Source organism: Oryx dammah, unplaced genomic scaffold (genome assembly GCF_014754425.2).
Source record: "Oryx dammah isolate SB20612 unplaced genomic scaffold, SCBI_Odam_1.1 HiC_scaffold_19, whole genome shotgun sequence".
Taxonomy (NCBI): domain Eukaryota; kingdom Metazoa; phylum Chordata; class Mammalia; order Artiodactyla; family Bovidae; genus Oryx; species Oryx dammah.
The window spans coordinates 2,631,407-2,657,038 of record NW_024070203.1 but is presented as its reverse complement, the minus strand read 5'-3'; the positions used below and the strand labels follow the sequence as shown (position 1 = coordinate 2,657,038).

The following is a 25,632-nucleotide window of genomic DNA, read 5'->3' as shown; positions in this document are numbered from 1 at the left end:
AGGCATTGTCCCACCCCCATCCACCTTTGCTTCATTTCTCCATCTCCTGCTTACAATTCCTTCCTTACCCTTTTCACTCTTATCATACTAAGTATTTTATATTTGCTTATCGACTCTTCCTGGAATGTATAGAAGGGATCTTATTATTCCACTGCTGCATATCCAGAGCCTGGAAGCACACCTGGCACATAGTAGGAGGTCAAGAAACTGTTTATTTGATGGCTAGATTTGGTTGTTACCCTAGAGACGTGTGACATCAGCCCTGAGATGAAGGCTCACTGTTAAATGGGTAAAGGCAGATGACCTCGAATGGGCTAACGCACTTCCATCCCTACTCAACCCAGCAAAAAATGTCCCCTAGCCAATCAACCCTCCTGAGCAAACAAACCTGGGATAGTTCTTGCTGATACCTGTAAAATGGGTTTAAGTTCTCTTCTAGCCAGTTCAGTTCAGTTCAGTTCTGTTGCTCAGCCATGTCTGATTTTGCGACCCCATGGACTGCAGCACGCCAGGCCTCCCTGTCCATCACCAACTCCCGGAGTTTACTCAAACTCATGTCCATTGAGTCAGTGATGCCATCCAACCATTTTGTCCTCTGTGGATTTAGTCAAACAAACCAGTCACAGCCTTCGGTGGGAACCCCAGGGCACCTCAAACTTTTGACTCTGCAAAGCCTGCCCTCCATGGCCCTGACTGTTTGCTCTGTTACTGAGTGCAGCCCTGTGTAATGCAGGATGGCACAATGTCCCTCTCCCCTGGTGAGAGCAAATGTGACTAAGAAATTACTCTTGAGCCATCTGCCCAGTGTCGGGTTGTGTGTTTGGCCGACATCAGGGTCATAGGTGCAGGAATGCCTCCCTCACCTCATTCAATGTGATGAATAGGATGCAATTAAAACAAGGAGCTGTAGTAAGGCAAGACATACACAAGAATCAATAGTATAGCTGAGAGTGTCTAAGAAAGTGGTCAATTAGGTGAAGTTTGATAAAAGTCCTATGGGAGTTTTGGAAATATTTATAGACATAAATACTTTTACCTTATTAAACAAAGTCTTTTATAAACATTTGCAGTAAAGACTTTGAAATTTGAATAAAAAAAATTAGTCAGTGTCTTATTTAGTGCACATTTCTAGGTTATCTCTGCCTTTCATTGTCTAAGCTATTATTCAGCTCTGTACTTGTAGAAACTGATGTAAATGCAAAAGACCTTTGTGCATAGAAATGAAAATAATTGTATCTAGTGAAATGTAATTATGGATAGATCCTCTTTGCATCTATTTGTAATTTCACTTCAAAATTCCCTAAAATATCTATATTATATCTACATCTCTATCTGTATCTCTATATGTATCACTATTCTTCCATAGAAGGTTCTCAGAATTCTCCTTTGAACAGGCTATAACATTTTACTGCTTTCCTCATTAATTGATGAGTTAAATAAAATCTGTAACATGCATTCATTTGACATTTGTATGAGAGGCATGATTTTGTCCTTTTTCTTTTTTTAAAATAGTATCCTTTAACAGTGTGATTTCTCCTGAAACACGAACAATGACTTACACTACCCTATCCTTATTCCTGTCATAGCCACTCTAAATTTTGAACAATGTGGTAAATTATAATGAAATCAGGCACGTGAGATGACAGTCTCTACCTGAAAGCAGACATCTGGAGGAAACATGAAAATCTCTGGCAGTCAGGATTCAGAGACTTGGCTTTAGTATGCAGAACATCTGGATTTCTGTGAATTGATTAATTTCCACCCACTTCCACTATTTTGGCTTCATCCAGCCTTTGTGTTGAGCCCTTGCCTTTTCCTAGCACTGTGCAAACACTGTCATCTGTGTACAGAGAGGATTTTTTCCTACCTGTCTCTACTTCTCCATATAGTATACCTGATAACAGACTATTTTTATTTGATTATAACCTAAACTATTGCTTGTAACCATCAAAAAGGCAGAGGAAAATAAAGACTTGTATTTAGTGTACCTGAGAAGTCACTTTATTCTAGTCTTTAGCTAGACAGTTATCAGAAGACCATTTATTTTTTGTAGAATTTTGTAGGTTCTCTTTCCATGAGAGTCATTGCTTCTAAATATTCCAAAAACAATACACAGATGAACCAAAAACACGTATCTGTTCATTCGTATGCAGCACCATAGTCACACAAAGAGAAAAACAAGGGGGCAAAACATTGAAGACTCATGATGTTCTTTAAAAAGTACCTAGATACATCACACAAACTCAGGGTCATGACTAGGGAGAAATGTGATGGAGCCAAAAATATACCTGGACCTGAAAGTACAGTGTTACCTTCACATAGAGACCTACCTGGAACAGTGATTCTATGGGGTCAAACCAAATTGTGAAATCAACAACTTCCACTTTTATTTTCTTACCAAATACTTACCACTTGGCAAATCTTCCAACAACCACCACGACCAAATCCCAAAGAGCAAGGAAAGAACCAGTGCCGTGGGTTATCCCAGTTTATATTCGGTTTTGTCAATTTGACCTTCACAGGTCTGTAATTATTGTAATCATAGCCTGCTGAACCTGCTAACAGTCAAAGAATTCCAGTTGGCACCGTTCAACAATAGCCTTTGTAATCGGGGTGAAACCATGCCAGAAAGGCTGACTGCTTCACTTGCAGCCTTTTCTGAAGACATTGAATAATAAGGAATAGGTGTCAAGCAATTTGCTTCCTAAGAAACTGGCTGTGCAGAGAGTGACCCAACTCTCACTTAGAGAACAGTCACACGGCCAGAATGAGGGCTGCCTCCACTCTGTGGCCGTGATTCCTTCCACATTGCCCAACCAGTGGACAAAGTATCATTTACTTTTCAGATATTCACTTTGAATACCCAGCAAAACCTATGACATTTTCAAAGGTTGAAAAGAATCAATAAAATCACTCAATCTGAGATAGCCCCCAATGCCTTGCGAGTGTAAGGGACTTTCCCCACGACCACTAGAATAATAAGGAAAACTGAACTGAATTACAAGTACGTTAACCTCAGGGTTGCACTACCTTTTTTTTGGTCTTTGTTTCCTTCCACTGATTGCCACAGATTTATCTGAATTATCTATGACATATTTCTCAACAGTTTGGACCAAAATGGACATTAATAAGATTCTGACTAAGATTAAAATAGTCTTTGGTCACGAAACAAACTTTGCGGTTCATGTTTGTGTGCGTGTTTTGGATTTCATAATTTGTTTTAATATGAATTATAAACTAAAAGTTTGTAGTTGCACAATTGCAGAATATAAAGGCTGAAAGAAATTAGAAAATACATGGCTTGTATCTCACCCCCCCCCCCGACCTTTTTTTTTTTGGCCAAAGGACCCCTTTTAACAAGCTAAATCAGTATATAAAATTAGATAAAAGCAGAGCTTCACTAAGCCCAGACACCCAGAATCCCACCTGCTACATGTCCCTTTTATCACCTGTCCTTGGACCCCAGCAAAGCAGAACTCCAAGGCTCCATGCAACACAGTTTGAATACGTGTGGCTTATCCAAGGTTCCAAAGTCTAGAGATAAAAAGGTTTAGCCAAGGTCACCCCTGACTCCTGGAGTCACCTTTCTCTGACCAACTGAGTCAACAACAAATAAGCACTAAATGTATTGCAATTCCTTATCGCTGAATTTTTCTTTTTTCCCCCCACTGTCTTCATCTGGATTTTACTCCAATAGGCAACTCAGCACTTTCCTTGTGACACTGCATCCAGTGATACAGGACTAGTGAGACTGGCAGTGTAACCCCCCAAAGTAGAGCGAACCTTTGTCAGGAAAAGAAGAGGATGCTCGCAGATCTGATGCCACACAAATGAGACCTGTTTCTCATGGAGGAATCCCAGTGGACACACACAATGGCCCACATGTCCAGGAGAGAAGTAAGCTCCGCTAAGCCCCTCCTCTCTCACCACCAGAGAGCAGTGTGTTCTGGGCCCATGAGAATATTGCAGACTTGCATGGTCCTCTGCCTCTGTCAGAGGGTATGGATGACTTCCTTGCTTGCTTGGGCCACTCAGATTGTTAACAGTCTCACAAGCATGGTGAGAGTGAATTCTCTGGAGATCCTTACACTGTTATCAGGATTTGTCCATTATCTACCGTCAAGGAAGTTAACAGTTGGGGCCACTGGAACAAGAAAGTTCTAGGCCTGAGTCCAGGAGAGACATTAAACCAGGAGCAGACAGGCATAAACTGAATGAAAAATATCAGAATGGAGAAGCCACATGGAGGACAGAGGCAAAGCTCTGATTTATTGATCAACTGTTATGCAACACTCCTTTTGCCAGGTCCTCTCTTTATGCATTCGAGAGTAAAATAACCAAACATGAGAATCACTGGCAGTGCCTGGGGTACACAAGGATAACAGAGGAGAAGGCACCCAGCTTCTGGGTTCTGGGTCTGTCTGGCGTCATTTACTGCAAAGTCAACTCAAAGGACAGTGGTAGCAGGAAGATGAGTAATGTTAGTGATCCTGAGATTCACAATTCAGAGGCTACAAAGAGAAATTCCTAGGAGAGTCTTGTTAATGTCCCTCAAGAACATTGATAATTAATCAAAAGCAAAAGAGCAGGGTATCCTCAGGTCCCAGCTTTTGGTACATTGTTAAATTAAATGGCAACCCACTCCAGTATTCTTGCCTAGAGAATCCCATGGATGGAGAGGCTTGGTGGGCTACAGTCAATGGGTCGCAAACAGTAGGACATGACTGAGTGACTTCACTTTCACTTTCACTTTCACTTTCAACCTCTAAGGACCAACTGGAACCTGCAATTTGTAAGCCAAATTCAGCACTTTTTTGGGGGAGGGTGGGGTGGGGTGAGTGAGTCAAGATAAATTGATCTTTGGAATGAGTAAAATCTTCAGTGCTTCTAAAATATCATTTAAGAAGTAAAAAAAAATAAATTATATTATTCTGAGCAAATAGTAGACTTTATTTATCAACCAAACCTTTCTATAACTATCTAATATCCAAGTTATCCAAAGGGAGCAAATTGTTATGAATATCATAGGTAATATAACATTCTACTTCTAACAGTCCAAAGTCCATATATTAATCACTACTTGGGGCCACTGTGTTTATCTGCATTATCTCAGAGTGGTGGGCAAGAGGAAGGAGGAAAACTGATATATGGAGTGAGGAGAAAAAATTTAAATACTAAGCCATTCCACTAACAAAATGCTCAAGCTGTCTATTGCAATTTGGGTGCTTGGTGAATCACTGCTTAGCAATTCATGAACACTGTGGGTGCCTGGAATTCAATTCTATTGTCCTCGAGCTGAATTGCTTTGAAAAAAGGTCACATGAGAAGGAGAGGAAGTTTTGACTTTCACATGCCAGTTATTGCTAAGGAAACCACTTCCTCAGTCTTCACAGATTCAGCATGTCTGCAGTTTTTGCTTCCATACAGATTACATTTTGGTGCCACATTAAGAAACAAGGGTGGGGAGTATTTTAAGAAGTCAACTCAACTATGACATGTTCACAGAACAATAAGAGGAGCCTTCTCAGATGCCTTTCTTTTCAGAAGCACTCTAGGTAAGCCTGGGTGAAGCTTCCAGGATCTGACAGGATGTTTGAGGTTCAAGGAGCACGCCTATGATGGCTAAAAAACAAATGAGAAGTGAGTACAGCTCTGTTGTGTTTTCTGATTGGCAAGGGCTCTGAATTATCTCCTACTTGTAGTTGTGGACAAAGAAACACGAGAAGAATTACCATGTTCTAGGACTGAGTGTTCCTTTCCAATTCAAATGGCAATAAGAAATAAAAATGGTTAGTCTTCCAGAGTTAGATTATATAACTTGTCTCCTCTGTTTCTTTGTTTTTGCTTTGTTTTGCTTTCCTTTTTGTCTTTTAAGGAGAAAAATGGATAAGATGAAGAGACATTTTTAGAATGACTGGGGCTATCAGTGGACCTTATTGCAAATAACAGCTGAACTCAGAAGTGGCTATTTTTGCTCTAGTGGATCTTAACTATTTGGTGACCTCTTTGCTTTTATTTACATTTCTATTTTTAACCCAAAAAGATCTTTTGTAAGCTACCTCTTTGTTTATCATAGACATCTAACTATTTTTAATCTTCTCTGCTGCTAAGAATAATAATTAGGAGCCAGAAGATCACAAATCTTAGATGTCTAGGTTCCATCTGTTTGAATATCCCAGGTTGCTCTTCTAGTACTACGATTTACAGTTTTATCTTCTGTCATTTAGTTTTCAACCTTATTCATGAATTATAGGTTCAAAACTTGACTGCATTGTTATTAAGAACAATCTGCAAACAGCTACCCTTCCACTTATAGTGGAAGCTAAATGGAATGGCAGCAACTATGAAAGGAGCAACTCTCAGTTATAGTAAAGCATAGCATGAGTTGAGCATTTGAGAATTTTAATACTGGAAAATGATAGACTTTATATCAGGTGAATACCTTAAAAAATTTTAATATGTTGCTTTTGAAATCACAAATTTAATTCTTTTTTAACATCTAAGAAAGCTAAATATTTTTGGATTGAGAGAAAAATACAGAGAGAGATGTTTATTGAGTTATTTACTGATAACCATCTATGCACACTCTCCAGAAATTCCTCTAAAGCTCTGTCAACTATAAATTGGCCCTTGCCATGAACACTTGCCCTCTACCTCTACAAGGATTAAATCATGTGCTGCTGCAGCTGCTGATTTTCAACACCCCATGAAAGGAGCTCAGGATGGAGAGCAGGAGTGAGGCTCTGGGTTGTGGGAAAAACTGGCAGGAGAAGTCTTCAGATAGCTTGATATTTTTAGGAGCTGATTTAATTGGCTCAATTCTTGTATCTCCTCTTATCTAGAAAAGCACTAAAATCCTTTATGGTGATGACTGTTCCTTATGACAGGCAGAAAACTTCAGATTGTTAGAAACCTTCTGGAAAAATATGTGGTTGATTGCATGTACTTCTCATTCACTGAAATCACACATATACTGAGATTTCCTGCTGCCTCTTTGGAACAGTTTCTCAGAGCTACCTGAGGGGCTGTCTCCCAGGCTTCAGTCCTCACTTTACCCCCAAATAAAACTTACCTGGCAACTCTCATATTGTGCATTTTTTTAAGTTGACACCCTTGATCTTCACATGAATTAAGACTCAGAGAGTTTAAGGGAATGCTCAAGTTCACTCACATAGTAAGCAGCAATGCTAAAAACTCTTGGTCTGTGTTCAGGGTCTGAGCTCTTACTACTAGTGAACTGAAATGAAATACGAAAATGTTAGCTTCTCAGTCATGTCAACTCTCGTGACCTCATGGACTGTAGTCCACCAGGCTCCTCTGTCCATAGCATTCTCCGGACAAGAATACTGGAGTGGGTAGTCATTCCCTGCTCCAGGGGATCTTCCTGACCCAGGGATCAAATCCTGATTGCAAGCAGATTCTTTACTATCTGAACCACCAGCGAAGCCCCTTACTGCTAGCATAGATGTTTACAGAGAGAAAGCCCTTGACATGGACTCATTTGAGTGGCCAAAAGGTCAAAGTAAGGAAAAGACCCCACTCTTCTAACCCAGCAAGTGTCTGTGTAGAGCACATGTCTGGTTCTTTGGAACTTAAAGTCCAGATACTACCATCTTTGGGGTAGGATGAAGGGCATTGCCAGCCTCATCATCCAGGAAAGGAGACCTCATGGGAGAGAAAGAAGGGATGTTGGAGCAGCAGACTCATGGGACACTTAGTGACTCAGTTTGTCTTTGGGTATTGGGTTCACCCCCCATTCCTGCCTCGAGGGACAGACTAGGAATTTGTAAATGATCCCAGTCATGCTGGGGGCAACAAATTGAGGAAGATAGGCCTCATTCAACTGGAAAAACAAGTTTCATGCTCTGCCTTCCATCTGGTTCCCTCAGTGAAGTCATATTTGATGCTTGTTCTGTCCAAGAGATGCTCCAAGGCTCCTAAGGAAAAAGTCCTGCAGCTGTTGTGTTGAAATAACTTTCAGGCCAGGGAGGCGGGGGCATGTCAGCAAACTGAAACTTAGGTCACTTTCCCTGTAAATGCTCTGCTAGACCAGAAATGCAGGACATCCAGGCAGCTGATCCCAAATGCCAAGCCTTCCAATCGCAAGAGAGTTGGCATCTGTGGCCCCGGCCAATTATTTACTGTTCCTTGTTTGTTAAACTTATAAAGGCTTCCTGCCTTCCACCTCATTCTTCTACAGAGGAAGCTGTAGCTTCACAAAACTTTCAAGTTCATTTGTATCACCCAAATTGTCTTTAATCATTGCTTTTAATAGTTTGGATCTAACCTTAAAGGGAAATAGGGCTTTCCCCTAGCTTCTCACTCTTTGGGCCAAAGGATAAGATTTCACCAAAGGTTTGGGGTGAATCTGTTGGGAGGACTAAAGCTTCAAGGTCAGGTAACTTCAGGCCATGAAGAGAGCCTTTTTTCATGCCAAAGTGAGAAAAATCAATCTCTTTCTCTCTCCCTCCTTCTTTTTATTTCCTTCCATTCTTCTTTTCTTTTTTACTTAGAAGGCACTGTCTCAAAGCATCTCAAAAATATTCCCCCCACTCTCCCTATCACAACTCCAAGCAGTCACCATCCTGGGTTACAGTACTGATGGCCACAATTAAATGCAAACATTAACAAAGCACCTGGATGGAGACCAAGCCCAACTTGGTGAAATGGCAGCAACCTCATCCAGCTGCTGAAGCCAAGTCTTGGAGTTATCCTTGATTCTCTCATTTCTTCATTCAGTTGAACATTCGGAGATGCCAAAATCCATATGAATACATCCCAAACCTGCCTTCTTCCCTATATCACTGTGAGCTTGTACCTTCCCAGCTGTCCCCATACTATCTCCTCTTAACTCCTCCACATGTCAGTTAGAGGGAGGTTTTTGCAACTTCATAAGAGAACATAACTTCTGTTTAAACTCCTCTTTTGCCTTTGCACTGTGTTGAAAATAAACCCTAAACCTCTACATGTGGGCGAAGTCACTTCAGTCATATCAGACCCTTTGCGATCCTATGGACTGTAACCCACCAGGCTCCTCTTTCCATGGGATTCTCCAGGCAAGAATAGTGGAGTGGGTTTCCATTTCCTTCCCCAGGGGATCTTCCCAAACTAGGGATCGAACTCCCATCTCTTAATTCTCCTACACTGGCAGGCAGGTTCTTTACTACTAGTGCCTCTTGGGAAACCATTACAGTGACTTGTAAAACCACACGTGATCTGAAACTGCCCACCCTTGAAAGGTTCCTTCTGCTACAGTTCCTTCAACTGCACAGTTCAGCCCTGGCTCTGGACTTTCAAAGTTTCCCCAGACACATCCAGTTCCTCCCACTCACGGACCTTGTCACACATTGTTCTCCTTCCTTGTCTTCAGGTGGCTGGCTCCCTGCCATTCTGATTTTACTTTCAATGTCATCAGTTTAGAGAAGATTTCTCCAACCTCCCTGCTAAAGTGGCTGAGTTTTAGTGGGAGGTTGCATCATGTTGAAAGGTGGGCTTCAAGAAAGCAGGCCCTTCTCTGTCCCAGTCACTATGTTGTACCCACAGCCTACAAATGTACGAACAGTCCTGGGAGGAGCTCACTGGGTTTGATGAAATGAGAAAGAAGCCCTTGTTTTTAGCTGTTATTATTGAGTTCAACTCAGATTACCATGCCCCCTAAGCTGAACTCTGGGGAGGCCAAGGCCAGGGTGTGGGGGTTGCAGAAAATTGAATCTAACTCCTTCTGGTCCACAATTAGTGTGGCCCGAAAGAGTGACACCTGATGAGGGTACTGATTTAAGAATTCTGATGTGATTGTTTCTACCTTAGAACTTACCATGACACAGTCTCAACTATAGCTGTTAACTCACTGTTTACACTGACCAGTCAGAATTGATCAGGTTAGGGTGGGGTCAAAACACCTAACCCCCAAATGTCTCAGGGACTTGAAATAATCAAAACTGATTTTTTTGTGTATGATATATGTGTTCATCATTTCTGCTTCTTGTAGGGCCTCAGGGACCAAACCAGATGGAGGACTCATGATTTGGAAGTTGGGGCAGCTGAAACAGAGGGAGATGAGGGTGAATTGTCCCCATCAGATGTGACATAGGTCACCTCACACCAATTTTATGAGGATATAAACATTCAGACCATAGCACAGAGGTAGGAAGTTGGAGGGCAGAATTTGAGAGAGGTTGGGATGATCACCCCCATCCTGAAGCTCCATCCCTGACCTTGTTGTTTTCCTTGCAGGGGTTCCTAGCTCTGTGGCCCTGGGTTCTGTCTTGAAACCTTTCCTCTGTGGCTTCAGACCCCACCAGGATCTTGCAGGGGAACCTTCCTTCAGTCCTTTGGGCCTTAGCTTGGTGTAGGTTTCCTGTTGCTGATGATCTCTAAGAACCTCATCGTCCCTGACTGATACCTTCACTCTTGTGTCGACACAAACCACCTCCTTGTCTGTTCCCTGTAGTTAAAGGCTTTGTGTCTTTCATCTGCTCCCTGCCAAACTGAGTAATACATCATCTGACCTGTAGGGTTCCAAACAGCTGTATGCATCCCCACCCACCATTCTTTCCTTCACATATTTCTTAGATCTGCCTAATTTCTCAGCTGTCTTACTCCTATGCCTTTCTCTTTCTCTTCACTCTATTGACTGACAAAAGCACAATGTGAGAGTTAAAGTTTTGGGGGGACAAAATGAAGGCTATATGTAGCTTGGGAGACAACATTTCAGATAGCTCTGAGAAATTGCTTCAAAGAGGCAGGGGGGAAGGTCAGGACATATGCAATTTTGGTGAAGGGGGAGTACATGCAATCAACCACATATTTTTTGCAGAAGATTCCTGGTAGTCACAAGGAATAGTCATCACCATGAAGAATTTTAGGGCATTTCTAGATATGAGAAGATCTAAGAACTGGACTCATAAAATCAGTTCCTGAAAATATCTATCTACAAACCTGTTCTGCCAGTTTTCCCCAGAGCACAGAGTGCCTCATTTCTGCTCTCCACCCTGAAATCCTTTCAGAGGGTGTTGAAGGTCAGCAGCTACAGCAGCACATGATGGCAAGTGCTAGTTTGTAGATGACAACTGTTAGAACTTTGGGCTGTCTGATAGCTGGTCCAGTTGAGAGTATTTACTGGTTTTTATGGAAACACCTTGTTTCATTCAGCAGCATGCTGGCCATGTTCTCTGTGTTAGTTGGCTAGGACTTCTATAGCCACACACTTGAGACTGGGGGGCTTAAGGACAGAACTTTATTCCTGCACTATATGGAGACTGGATGCCTTGGTCAAGGTGCCTCAGGTGTGGTTTCTCCTTTGGCCTCTGTCCTTGGCTCAGGAGGCTGCCTTCTCACTGTGTCCTCCCCTGGCCTCTTCCCTCAGTGCCCTTGGCTTCTGCATCTTCCTCTTCTTATAAGGACACTAATTTTACTGGTTGAGGGCCCCGCCCTAACGGCCTCATTTTAGCCTATCACCTTTCAGAGCTCCATTGTAAACTAGGGTTGAATTGGTTTTGAGGTTCTTGGAGTTGAGAACTTTAGCATATGAATGTGGGTTGGGGCACAATCCAGCTCACTAGATACACTACTGCTACAGGCAGAATCTTAATTGACTTTTGTGCTTCAAAGCTTTTAGCTTCATCTTTCACCTGCTGGAGCGAGGAAGCTGCGTCTTCTAACACTGAAGGTTCTCAGATTTCTGAACAATTCCTGCCTCTCCTTTACAGTGGTTTGCGGATGGCTTGATTGTTTTCAAGATCTCTTTCTATGGTGCCTTGTGAAAGCCCTCCAATTGGTAATCAATACATCCCACTAATACTGCTTCTAATGTGAAGAAGGCTGAGTGCCGAAGAATTGATGCATTTGAACTGTGGTGTTGGAGAAAACTCTTGAGGGTCCCCTGGACTGCAAGGAGAGCCAACCAGTCCATTCTGAAGGAGATCAACCCTGGGATTTCTTTGGAAGGAATGATGCTAAAGCTGAAACTCCAGTACTTTGGCCACCTCATGGGAAGAGTTGACTCATTGGAAAAGACTCTGATGCTGGGAGAGATTAGGGGCAGGAGGGGAAGGGAACAACCCAGGATGAGATGGCTGGATGGCATCATGGGTTCGGTGGACATGAATCTGAGTGAACTCTGGGAGATGGTGATGGACAGGGAGGCCTGGCATGCTGCGATTCATGGGGTCGCAAAGAGTTGGACACGACTGAGTGACTGAACTGAACTGAACTGAATCTTTTTCTCTAGAACTACTTTTTCTGTCTGTCATGTTTTTACCAGTAACAGTTTTACCAAAATTTTGGGAAAACATAGCAAAGTACACCAAATCAGTCAATCCTAAAGGAAATCAACCATGAATGTTCTTTGAAAGGATTGATCTTGAAGCTGAAGCTCCAATATTTTGGCCACCTGATGCAAAGAGCTGGCTCACTGGAAAAGACCCTGAAGCTGGGAAATATTGAGGGCAGGAGGAGAAGGGGGTGACAGAGGATGAGATGGTTGGATGGTATCACCAACTCAATGGACATGAGTTTGAGCAAACTCCAGGAGATAATGAAGAACAGAGAATCCTGGAGTGCTGCAGTCCATGGGTCACAAAGATTCAGACGCAACTTAGTGACTGAACAACAACAAAAATCCCGATTACATGGATGACCAGTGTTCTGAACCCAGAGGCTTGTTGTCCATCATCCAGCCCTTGGCCGTGCCATCTATTTTAGGCTTATCAGCTATAGTAGCACTCTATGTCAGGGCTCCTATGTCAGTACTTGCCAAAACGGACCAATTTTATCTCAAAATCTTCGTATTCACTTCTGCTTATGCTGCCTGTCTGCCTGTTTGACATTTGGAACCTAGTGGGCACTCAGAAATCCTCATTGATAGAGTGACCACCCTCTTGTCATGCCAGGAGGATAAGAGAGCCCTTGGCCCTTGAAGCCTCTTTTCATATATGGTACAGATCACTTTTTAATGCTTCATTGACAAAGGTATGTCAAATGAGTGCTTTTTGAACTTTAAGGGGGCAGGAAATGCCTGTCCTATCTCATGCTTGGAAAGAGAACCAGAAATTCTTGGTGAACAGCACTCATGGTTACTATTCAGTGTCAATTCTCAAGAGCTGGGATTTAGTTCTGGGAATTTACAAACTACTTGGGGGAAAAAGAGAAATTGGGGATTATCTGTGGCAAAAATTGTGGGACCTTGATGCTACTTTTGTTTTCTGATCGCCTTGCCACAGTTTCCTCCAACATATGTGTGTGTGCACACACACACACACACACACACGATAGTCACTCCCTTCTCTAATCTCACAGAATTACACAGTCAACTTCTCTAGTGGCAGCTGGCTGTCATGTGTCATTTGGTAATATCCATACCTTCTCTTTCTTGCTGTAAATGACGTCTGCAGAGGCTGTGTTAAGAGAGTCAGGTGTAACCTCTTTGGCATTATGGTGCTTGTGATGCACATGATATGTACCTCATTCCCTTCACAATGCATTTGAAAATGAAGTCATATTTAAGTTTGTCATTTCTACAAAGCAAGAAAGATAGTTACTGTCACGTGCTGCCAAGCAGACTGGCAGATGCCATTAACAAATGGTAAAGTATCCTCCTCTGCTTCATTATTTCCATAAAAACAAACTCTTTTGGTTATCATTTCTGAAACAGAATATGAAGCTAATTCTAAATGACAAAAGAAAAAATACAGTAGCTGTCAAATCCCAACGCAGTGTGTTTCTAGAAGTTAGTGAATAAGTGAAGTGAATCACAGTTCCTCACATCCAGAAGAGGACTGATAATCTGAGGCACCCATTAAAGTGGTTTCCAGCCTGAAGTAGACAGGGATCACTAACAATGCGTTGAACAGTGGAACCAGGTAGGAAGCACCCAGTGGAAATGTGCATGCAGTTAGATGGTTTTGATTTGATATAGCCTTTTCTCAGAAGCTACGCTGAGAATAAATTATTTTGTTTCAAATTTCTCTCCAGTGAATCCATCCATCTTTTCTGAGGCCAACTGATTTTTCTAAAATACAAGTCTTATCATGTCATCAATGAATCAGCTCTGGGACCAAGTTACTCTCAGGAAAGAGTCTGCCCCATGGCCCCTGAGCCTGTGGTCATGACTTCTCTAAGCCAGTCACCCAGGGGATGCCACTCACATATACTCATGCCACTCACCCCCACACCCTTCTGGCTGCTGCTTGGCAGGGTCAAAGCTATACTCGAATTGCCTCCGCTGCCAATTCCCATTTGTTTGTTCTCCATCCAAGCCCCAGACTCCTCACCTCCCAGCCTTTTCCAGCCTGGCTCTTCTGCTTTAGCTGCATGGTTATTTCCTGACTGCAATTTTTTTTTTTTCTGTTAAAATTTGCTCTGAGTTCTGTCTTGGCAAGCTCTGACTGCCACTTGCTTCCTGGCTGCTGACTCACTGATCTGCTCTGTCCTTTGCTGTGGGGGACCTTCTGGATTCTTGACCATGTGGCCTCCTGCCTCACTGGGACTCCTGGCACCAGGATGTCCTCAGTTCTGACTCAACCAGACACTCTCCTCATTTTTCAGAGCTCCTTGGTGTACTGCCTTACTCGACAATCCTAGGTAAGTCATGTGGCTTCCCTGGTGGCTCAGCTGGTAAAGAATCTGCCTGCCATGTGGGAGACCTGGGTTAAATCCCTGGGTTGGGAAGATCTCCTGGAGAAGGGAATGGCCACTCACTCCAGTATTCTTGCCTGAAGAATCCCATGGACAGAGGAGCCTGGAGGGCTACAGTCCATGGGATCACAAAGAGTCAGACACGACTGATGTGACTTAGCATGCAAGTTGCCCTTATGGCTGGTGAATGAGGAAACTAACTGACATGCTCCAGTTTTTCATCCAAGTGATGCTTAATAAGAGGTGAGATTGAAAGTCAGGTCCCTCAAAGCCCAAGGCCTCAGCCTCTAAGCTGTGCTGCTGGAAGACATGTGCCTTTTCACAGGTGTTTAGGTAGGGGATGAAGGTGGCAAGGCTGTTACTTTGGTGTTCTTGTACAAATGAAAACAGATAAGAATTCTACATCTGGAGACAGATTGGTAGGGGACAGTTTGGGGATCACAGATCAAAGTGTGTGCGTGCATGCTTAGTCGCTCAGTCATGTCTTATTCTATGTGACCTTATGGACTGTAGAATGCCCTGCTCCTCTGTTCATGAGATTCTCCAAGCAAGAATACTGGAGTGGGTTGCCATTTCCTCCTCCAGGGAATCTTCCCAGCTCAGGGATTGAACCAGCATTCCTTGCATTGGCAGGTGGATACTATTACCACTGTGCCATCCGGGCTTCCTAAATATTTCCAAGTATCTAGTCCTACTCCACTTGGGCATAGAGCCATTTTGACCTCAAGCAGAAGTCAACATTGTGTCTGCAAATAGTCAGAAAGTAAGTATTTTCGGCATTACGGGTCACATATGGTCTGTTGCATATTCATTAAAAAAAATAAACCATTAAATATGTAAAAGCATTCTTAGCTCAGAGGTCCTATAAAAATAGGCTATGAGTCACATTTGTCCCAGTTTGTTACCATTGACTGACGTCAAGGTGGCCCTCAAAGACTATGCCTTAATCTGAGGAAGGTCCTCCATGGGGTTCCAAGTGGGAATTTAACCCTCATGTTCTAAAGCGCCCATTGTACCATTGTATGATGTGAATCAACTGCTCTTAGAAAAGTACTTGTTATGTTAGGAGAACTGAGTAAATACTCACTCAAAACATTTTTGTGTTCTGAGGTTCAGCTGATAAGCTCTGGCTGGTAGCACAGGCAATCACACACTTATTCACTGAGTAGTCATTAACTATGAGTAGGCACTAACTATGTGCTCAGTGTTGTGTTATGTGATGTGACAGCTGAGATGAGTGAGATACAGATTTTCCCTCGAAAACATCACCCTGAGTGGACTACAGGAGATGCTGAAAATAATATCTGAAGTCATGCTCAGGCAGAAACAATGTGATGATCCTAATAAGTATTCCATTTTCATGAGTGTGATATCTTTGCCATAAAATGAGAGCATTTGTTTTTCTCCACAGGACTGTGATTTGTGCTGTGCAGACCTGCTGACATTTTGTGGGATCACAAAGAGTCAGACGCAACTTAGCAACTGAGCAACAACAAAAGCTATGGACAGTTGTCTGAGAAATAAAATGACCCCATGGCAGTACCCATCCACAAACAGACTTGGGCAAGAATCAGTCCTTGCCCACCACTAACTATGAAACTTTGGGCAATTACTGATTTTGCTTTTGGTCATGCCATGCAGCACGCCTGATCTTCCCTGACCAGGGATCAAACCCAAGACCTCTGCATTGGAGGCATGGAGTTTTTAACCACTGGACCACTGGGAAATTCCTCAGTCTTTCTGAGATCCTTTTCACCATCAGATGGAGAAGATATAAGACCCACTTCAGTGAACAATGGTGTAAATTTAAATGAAAAAAAAATCACTTAAAGCCTTTAGGGGTGATACTTTATATGTAGCAAAAGCTCAACAGAATGCATTATAATGCTATTTTTGGACTATGTCCCATGGTTTCATGGGTGTCGTAAATAAGTTCTTAATCTCGTTAAAGTCAGATCCATTTATATGTGAATATTAAGTGTGCCCACAGAAAAGAAACACCTGCAGTGTTTGTCTAATCGCTTTGGACTTCTCAGAGCACTGGATGGAGCTATGGAGGGTCAAACATACCTAATTAGAGAATCTACAAATCCTGAATAGGTGCCATATTTAGAGGGATGGTTTGACTTCTCAATATAATAAACTGGCTGGAGGAACACGGGGAAGGGGAGAGGAGGAGCATCACTTCAGCACATTCCTGACTTTAACTTGAGAGATTCTTCATGCAGAGAAATTTCTCTCATTCTGCTGGATTCCGAAGTAAGAAATAACACAATGAAGCCTTAGTGAGCACTTGTTTTGTACCAGGCTCTGATCACTTAATCCTTGCACAGCCCTATGAGAATGGGGATATTATATCACTCACATTTCAGATAAAGGACAACTGAAAGCACAGATTGTCCCCGTAACTTGCCCAAGGTCATATATGGCTGGGGCAATGGTAGTCTGATTTAAATCTAGGTACGTTTACTTCAGCCCTTATTTCCGATGCCCTACTACAGGGCTGCATAGCAGAAAGAGTTTGTGAGTCACATATACAAATAAAATGCTTTCCTAGTCACATTTCAAAAAAGGAAACAGGTACCATGAAGTTTTAAAATTTATTTGATTGAAGGATAATTGATTTACAATATTGTGCTGAGCAGAAAAGTGATTCAGTTATATATATACGTGTGTGTGTGTGTGTGTGTGTGTGTGTATTAGGCTTCCCAGGTGGCACTAGTCGTAAAAAATCTGCCTGCTAATCAGTTCAGTGGAATTCAGTCATTCAGTCGTGTCCAACTCTTTGCGGTCCCATGGACTGCAGCATGCCAGTCTTCCCTGTCCTTCACCATCTCCCAGAGCGTATGCAAACTCATATCCATCAAGGCAGTGATGCCATCCCACCATCTCATCCTCTGTTGTTCCCTCCTCTGCCTACCTTCAGTCATTCTCAGCATAAGGGTCCTTGCCAATGAGTCAGTTCTTCGCCAAAATATTGGAGTTTCAGCTTCAGCATCGGTCCTTCCAATGAATATTCAGGACTGATTTCCTTTAGGATGGACTGGTTGGATCTCCTTGCAGTCCAAGGGACTCTCAAGAGTCTTCTCCAACATCACAGTTCAAAAGCATCAATTGTTTGGCGCTCAGCTTTCTTCAAAGTCCAACTCTCACGTCCATATATGACTACTGGAAAAACCATAGCTTTGACTAGATGGACCTTTGTTGGCAAAGTAATGTCTCTGTTTTTTAATATGCTGTGTAAGTTGGTCATAGCTTTTCTTCTAAGGAGAAAGCGTCTTTTAATTTCATGGCTGTAATCACCATCTGCAATGATTTTGGAGCCCAGAAAAATAAAATCTGTCACTGTTTCCCCATCTATTTGCCATGAAGTGATGGGACCAGATGCCATGATCATCATTTTCTAAGTGTTGAGTTTTAAGCCAGCTTTTCACTCTCCTTTTTCACTTTCATCAAGAGGCTCTTAGTTCTTCGCTTTCTGCCATAAGGGTGATGTGATCTGCATATCTGAGATTATTGATATTTCTCCTGGCAATCTTGATTCCAGCTTGTGCTTCCTCCAGCCCAGTGTTTCTCATGTTGTACTCTGCATAGAAGTTAAATAAGCAGGGTGACAGTATACAGTCTTGACGTACTCCTTTCCCAGTTTGGAACCAGTCTACTGTTCCATGTTCGGGTTTAACTGTTGTATCTTGAGCTGCATACAGATTTCTCAGGAGGCAGGTCAGCTGGTCTGGTATTCCCATCTCTTTAAGAATTTTCCAGTTTGTTGTGATCTACACAGTCAAAGGCTTTGGCATATTCAATAAAGCTGAAGTAGATGTTTTTCTGGAACTTTCTTGCTTTTTCAATGATCTAGCAGATATTGGCAATTTGATCTCTGGTTTCTTTGCCTTTGCTAAATTCAGCTTGAACATCTAGAAGTTCACGGTTCATGTACTGTTGAAGCCTGGCTTGGAGAATTTTGAGCACTACTTTACTAACATGCGAGATGAGTACAATTGTATGGTAGTTTGAACATTCTTTGGCACTGCCTTTCTTCGGGATTGGAATGAAAACTGACCTTTTCCAGTCCTGTGGCCACTGCTGAGTTTTCCAAATTTGCTGGCATTTGAATGCAGCACTTTCACGGCATCATCTTTAAGAGCTTGAAATAGCTCCACTGGAATTCCATCACCTCCACTCGCTTTGTTCATAAGATGCTTCCTAAGGCCCACTTGACTTCACATTCCATGATGTCTGTCTCTAGGTTAGTGATCACACCATCTTGATTATCTGGGTCATAAAGACTTTTTTGGTATAGTTTTTCTGTGTGTTCTTGCCACCTCTTCTTAATATCTCCTGCTTCTGTTATATCCATACCATTTTTGCCTTTATTGTGCCCACCTTTGCATGAAATATCCCCTTGGTATCTCTAATTTTCTTGAAGAGATATCTAGTCTTTCCTAATCTATTGGTTTCCTCTATTTCTTTGCATTGATCACTAAGGAAGGCGGGGATCTCTCCTTGCTATTCTTATCTCTCCTTGCTGTTCTTATCTCTCCTTGCTGTTCTTTGGAACTCTGCATTCAGATGGCTCTATCCTTCCTTTTTTCCTTTGCCTTTCACTTCTCTTCTTTCCTCAACTATTTGTAAGACCTCCTCAGACACTCATTTTCCCTTTTTATATTTCTTTTTTCTTGAGGATGGTCTTGATTGCTGCCTCATGTATTGTCACGAACCTCTGTCCATTCCTCTTCAGGCACTCTATCATATCTATTCCCTTGAATCTATTTATTAGGGATTTGATTTAGGTCATATCTGAATGGTCTAATGGTTTTCCCTACTTTCTTCAATTTAAGTTTGAATGTCACAATAAGGAGTTAATGTCTGAGTTATAGTCATTTCCTGGCCTTGTTTTTGCTGACTGTATAGAGCTTCTCCATCTTCAGCTACAAAGAATATAATCAATCTGATTTTGGTATGACCATCTGGTGATGTCCATGTGTAGAGTCTTCTCTTGTGTTGTTGGAAGAGCTTGATTGCTATGACCAGTGCATTCTCTTGGCAAAACTCTATTAGCCTTTGCTCTGCTTCATTCCATACTCCAAGGCCAAACTTGCCTGTTACTACAGGTATCTCTTGACTTCCTATTTTTGCATTCTAGTCCCCTATGATGAAAAGGCTATCTTTTTTGGGTGTTAATTCTAGAAGGTCTTGTAGGTCATCATAGAACCTTTGAAGTTCAATATTTTTTTATCATTAGTGGCTGGGGCATAGACTTGGATTACTGTGATATTGAATGGTTTGCCTTGGAAATGAACAGAGCTCATTCTGTCAATTTTGAGATTGCATCCAAGTACTACATTTTGAACTCTTTTGTTCACTATGAGGGCTACTCCATTTCTTCTAAGGGATTCTTGAAATTAATTTTAATCATATGTTTAGGTTAACCATTCAATATGTAATCACAGAAAATAGTCTTTTATCATATGTCCTGAGTTAGCACTTATGCACAACTCCATTAGGACCTTTCAAGTGGTCAGGAGCCACGTGCAGCTGGTGGTATCCACAGCAGGAAACACAACCTTGTATTCACTCAGCCAGAGTTACTGAACTCTGTATTTATATCTCTATGTTTACATAATCTTTATTCCTTTTGCTTTGACATATTCAAACTAGAAAGCTTCTGAGTACTGAAGGTGAAAATAAGTTATGAAAAAAAGGAATAAAGAAAGCAATGATAATAGGGTCATTGCTCGGCAATTTCTAACACCACCTAGGAAAGCTATGGTCTTTGGCGACTTCTGTCAGATTGGTCAAATATTTTGAGTTCAACTGCATGCCCATTTAAGAACATAAGGTTCATTTATTATGTTTCCCCCTTGGCCAAGCAGAAATCTAAAAATACACTCTTAAGTTGTTAGGTTTGACCAAACTCTTTATATAAATATCCGTTTGCAGTTGTTGTTTTAGCAAAAGAAAAAGCCAATCTCCTGTCTTTGGGTTCTAAAAACTTTAGGAAACTGATTTTTCCCCTAAGCACTTCCTTCCTCTAAACCACGTACAGACTGAAAAAAAGGAAGTGAAAATCAGATTTTATGTTATTTTTTTTTCCTACAAGAGGACAGAAAAGACAGTCCCTCCCCCACATGACTGACATTCTTTTGCCATTTCCCCTCCCACCACCAAATCCCAAATGATGATTAGAGGATGGAAAATTGGCCCCTTAATATAAAGCTTCACTCTGTAAACTAAACCCTGGGGAATGTTGGCCTCAGGAATCATATCTCATCTGATGGGTTTGGAAGGGCCTATGGGGAATCACCATGTCACATAGGTCCCTTTTTGTGTTTCAGGAAATCTTTTCCCAACATTGGACAAACAGCAGACAACAGTAGACAGTAAGTGCTTGTTCAATTAAAATTTTTTTAATTAAATGGAATAAATTCAAGAAAAATTTCTGTAGATAAGTATAAAAGAAAAGCAGTTTACTATTTCCACAGACACTAATGGAAACACTTAGAAGATATAGTTTGAATAGAAAGAAATGACCTGTGGGACAAGAGTGATATAAAGACGTGGTAGAAAAACCTGGAACTTAAAAGGGCAACTAACTCCCAGAAGTTCTTCCTTGACCCTGTCTTCATGTGAAATTTTAATATGAATAAAATATGAAAACTAACTATAAAATAAAGATAAAATAATATGTAGAAGAATATTTATAACGTTTTGTTCAAGGGGAAGATTTTAAGGTAGTAGATATGAAACTTGGAAACTTGGAAAACACAGTCTCCTTATGTACATATATGTGCATTATATATGTAGTATTTAGTATATAGCTTATGCAAAACAATGAATTGGGAAAATTATATGCAGTTAGAATACTATCAGAAGACATAACAAGTTGTTATTCCTAATATACAAATGGCTGTTAAAAGGAAAGGCAAGCTATACATTTAAAAAATGAAAAATGACTACAAACATTTTCTTCCTCACTAGTGAATCAGAGGTACAAAGTATACAAAAATCAGATGAAAATTTTAATGCATCACTTAAGCAAAACAAGCAAACAAAAGAGTAACATCATCCAACTACAGTGAAATAGGTCAGCCATCCAGCTGCTGGGGATATGAATTGCTTGAATAAATAGAGTAGACTTCACAGTGATTTCTAGTGAATAATACCTAATAGCATTTAAGCTGTCTGAGCTTAAAACATTTTATCTTTCCGAACTGTGTGTAGGGCAAAGTGAAGCCATATTGATTATTACAGTCATATGTCCCTCCGTGCATGCTCATTTGTGTCCAGCTCTTTGCAATCTCATGGACTCTAGCTGCCCAGGCTCCTCTGCCCTTGGGATTATCCAGATAGGAATACTGGAGTGGGGTGCCATTTCCATTTCAAGGTATATGTCCTTATAGAGAAAAACAAATATCATATGATATCATTTACATATAGAATCTGAAAAAAAAAATACAAATGAACTTGCTTCTAAAACAGAAATAGACCTACAGATGTAGAAAGCCTAGGGGAAAGGTTTACCAAAGGGGAAGGGGTTAGGATAAATTATGAGTTTGGGATTAACATATATACACTACTATGTATAAATAGATAAACAATAAGGGTCTACTGTATACCGCAGGGAACTGTACTTGGGAAAAGTATATGAAAAAAGAGTATATATAAAGAGTATGTGTCTATATATATATATATATAAAACTGTATCACTGTGTTGTATACTTGAAACTAACACATTGTAAATCAACTATATGCCAATAAAATCTGAAAAAAAGAGCAAAAAAACCTCTATGTCCTTATGCATTTTTATAAATATAAATCGATACTAACCAGCTGGATAGTTTGCCTTATGCTGTAACTTTCAATTGCATGTGTGACTACTTTGCCGATGGAGCAAGAGCAGGAGGCACAGGGCTGGCTTTGGGCCAGAGCCGCTCAGGGTCTCCGTCTGTCTCCTCCGTCCCTTCCGCGCGGCAGTGGCTGGCAGACTGGTGCTGCTGACGGTACAGAAGTAGGAAGCTTCCTGACGCCATCAGCCTGGGCTGAGAGAGCAAAGGAAACCTTCACTGGATTACACTACTGATATGTGAGGGTCAACCTGGTCACTGTGTTCTAGCCTAACTAGACATACAAAACCTAAGTAAAACAACAGTACAGATAGTACTTTTAGGGACTATAGAACTTATATATTCTCTCTGGAGTTATGTATATAACACACACACACACACACACACACACACGTATATTCATCTTCAGGTCTCTTCCTTGACAAAAATTGTACAAATACTCTTCTAAACATTCTTTTGATTTTGTCTGTATATTTAGTTTTTACATTTTACCCATATTAAATTTCATTTAAAGCAGTCAGATGCATGGGACACAAAATAGCATCCTCGATTGGATGAAATATTATGAATAATTTGGAATTCATTTTTAGATCTTATATCACTTTTTAAGGTTGTTGCTGAGTAAATACATCATCACTCATCTGTAATTACATTTGCTAACCGAGTGCCAGGCAATGGTCCTGATAAGATGCTGCACCCACTTTAAATCTACTTCCTGTTGTGGTGGTGGCAACTGAGGCTTTGGAGGCAGCTGCACTGCTGAAATGAGCACCCCTTCTGCCTTCTTGGGTAAGAAAAAGATCACCATTAACAAGGACTTTAAGGTACCCAAAGCCTGTTTGTTTACCATCAACAACGAAAACCACACACTAGGAAACATCATTCAATCTCAGCTGCTGAAGGCCCCACAGGTGCTGTTTGCTGACCACAAAGTCCCTCGCCCCTTGCAGCACAAGACCGTCATTCATGTTCAGAGTGCCCTGGACTGCACCCCCAGGAGGCCCTGACCTGTGCTATCACAGACCTCACCAGGGAGCTCTCGCTGCTGGAGGAGCGAGTCTGAGTGGCCATCAAAGTTCAGCAAGGAGGAAATGAACGGTGGGCTGCATCCGGCCCTTGTCCAGGCACCAGGTGGACAAGAACACTTTTTCTAACCATGAGCCTCCTTGTAGAGATACCAGTGAGTTCCTCACCCCTGGCACTGATGCATCCTATATGCAGAGTCTGTTTCATAAATTGTAGCTGAAGAGGACCCAGCTGTGGGCTGAAGCAGAGGTGACTTCAGAGCAAAGGACCATCAGTTCAGTGGAGGTAAGGGACCTGTTCTGAAGCCACCCTGGGACCTTGTTTCAGAGTGGACTGGCCCAGACACCCCAGATATCTCTCTGTGAGGGTGGTAGGAACAAACTTGTCCTGGACAAAAACTGGAAACCAGGGGCTGCCAGCCAGCATCTCAAGCAGAGGAGAGCTGAAAACCTATGTGCTTCCAGGAGTCTCTGCTCCAGAAGCTGCAGTTACTGGGCCTGCCTGCCTCCCTCAGGGTGGGGACACCCAATGGTCCCACAAACAGCTCTCCCCAGGTTTCTTTGGCATAGTAGAGTTTCATAAAAATAACAGTCACCAATAAAAATCAATCAATCAATCTACTTCTCATACCTCTTCTGAACATCTTGTCCTGACCAATGCTCTATTCTTTGGAATTCTTACCTGGTTTCATGTTCTTCTACTTTCTGCTTCACCTCTCCCATGGGATGTGGTCCTCAGGCATCACTTTTGGATCCCTTGATTACTGTTCTCAGACTGTGACCCATGGACGATTCAGCTTTTTCCGGCTCCAGCCTTGGACTAAGGGGCCTCGAGCCTCTGCAGAGTGTGAAGCCTCTCACTGAGTCTCCTGGTGTATTTCCTTGGATGCCACAGTCATTCAACCCCAAAACCTCAGCAGTGGGATTGGGGAGAAGGTCAACACCCTTAGACGGAGAAAGCAACAGAGAGGGAAAGGCAACATCAGATCTTCTTCCGAGATTAATAATCCAACATCAAAATACACTGTGGAAAATCTACAAATGTTTACACTGTTAAGCATGTTGGACTTTTCATGGTTCCTGGATTCCCAAGTGAACAAAGCTTGAAAAGTTCTTGTTAATAAGTTCATTATTAACAAATAGGTAACTTTTAACCTAGAATACTTAATTTTACAGACTCGGTTAGATTGTGTGGAAGCCTCCCGCTGATACTTTGGGATCCTGTTGGAAATCATTACTCCATGGAAGTATGTTTCTCTGGAGAGCTAGGATTAATTCTATTTCACTAATTTGTCTTTATGGGGATACTATGTAATTTTTACCTTAGTGAAAATTAGCTGAAGTTGGACCAAAATAAATCCTAAATATTCATCATCTAGAGAATTGTTACATGAATTATTTTTTCACGTGTGTAATGTAATCTCATGCAACTATTAAAATAAAAACTAGAAAGACAAGTTCGATATGTGGAAGATTAGCAGGAAATAATGGTATGAGAAAGAGCAGAACGTGGTGTTTTCTTTTCTAGAATCACACCCTGAATAGGGAATTCAGTTATGTAGCTATTTTGAATTCAGGTTGATTAATGATTTTTCTTCATGTTTGGATGGACTTTCAAAGGCAGGTGCTGTTGGGGGCTTTGTCTCCATGGGAACTTGAACAGCTTTCCCAGAGAGGCAGTAGCTGAACACAAGGAGTTCATGGTTGATCCCAATCCCCCAGCCTCACAATAGACATGGAGAGAGGGAGAGGCAGAGGGTGCAAGGGATGTGTGTGGCCACTGGGAATTTACCAGACAGACAGAAGGTCTCGATGCAAACTTGGTGTAGAGGCACCGCTGAAAAGTTAGGGAGGGGATGGAAGTGGGGGTGGGAAGGCGAAAGTGGGGGTGATGGGGGGCTCCATTTTGAGCACTATATTTAGAAACTACCATCTGGTACTTACTTCAAGCACAACTTCTTCTTATAGCCTTTTCCTCCAGTAACCAAGCTCTTGTGCCAAATTTGGAGTAAAATTGAAAACCAAAATTAAGTCAAAGAATGAGCTGAACAATTTGTGTGTGGGTTTATGTGTCTGTGTGCATGTGTATGGGGGTTATAATGTAAAGAAGGTAAAAGTTTTCTGTT

General features: G+C 41.7%; 1 long non-coding RNA gene across 1 annotated transcript; it reads left to right on the top strand.

The window, feature by feature from the left end:
- The first annotated feature begins 13,988 nt into the window (after positions 1 to 13,988).
- On the top strand, positions 13,989 to 16,588 carry LOC120878666. Its single transcript, XR_005724604.1, has 2 exons — positions 13,989 to 14,580; positions 16,046 to 16,588. It is a non-coding gene; the product is annotated as an uncharacterized LOC120878666 (long non-coding RNA).
- The last annotated feature ends 9,044 nt before the right edge of the window (positions 16,589 to 25,632 follow it).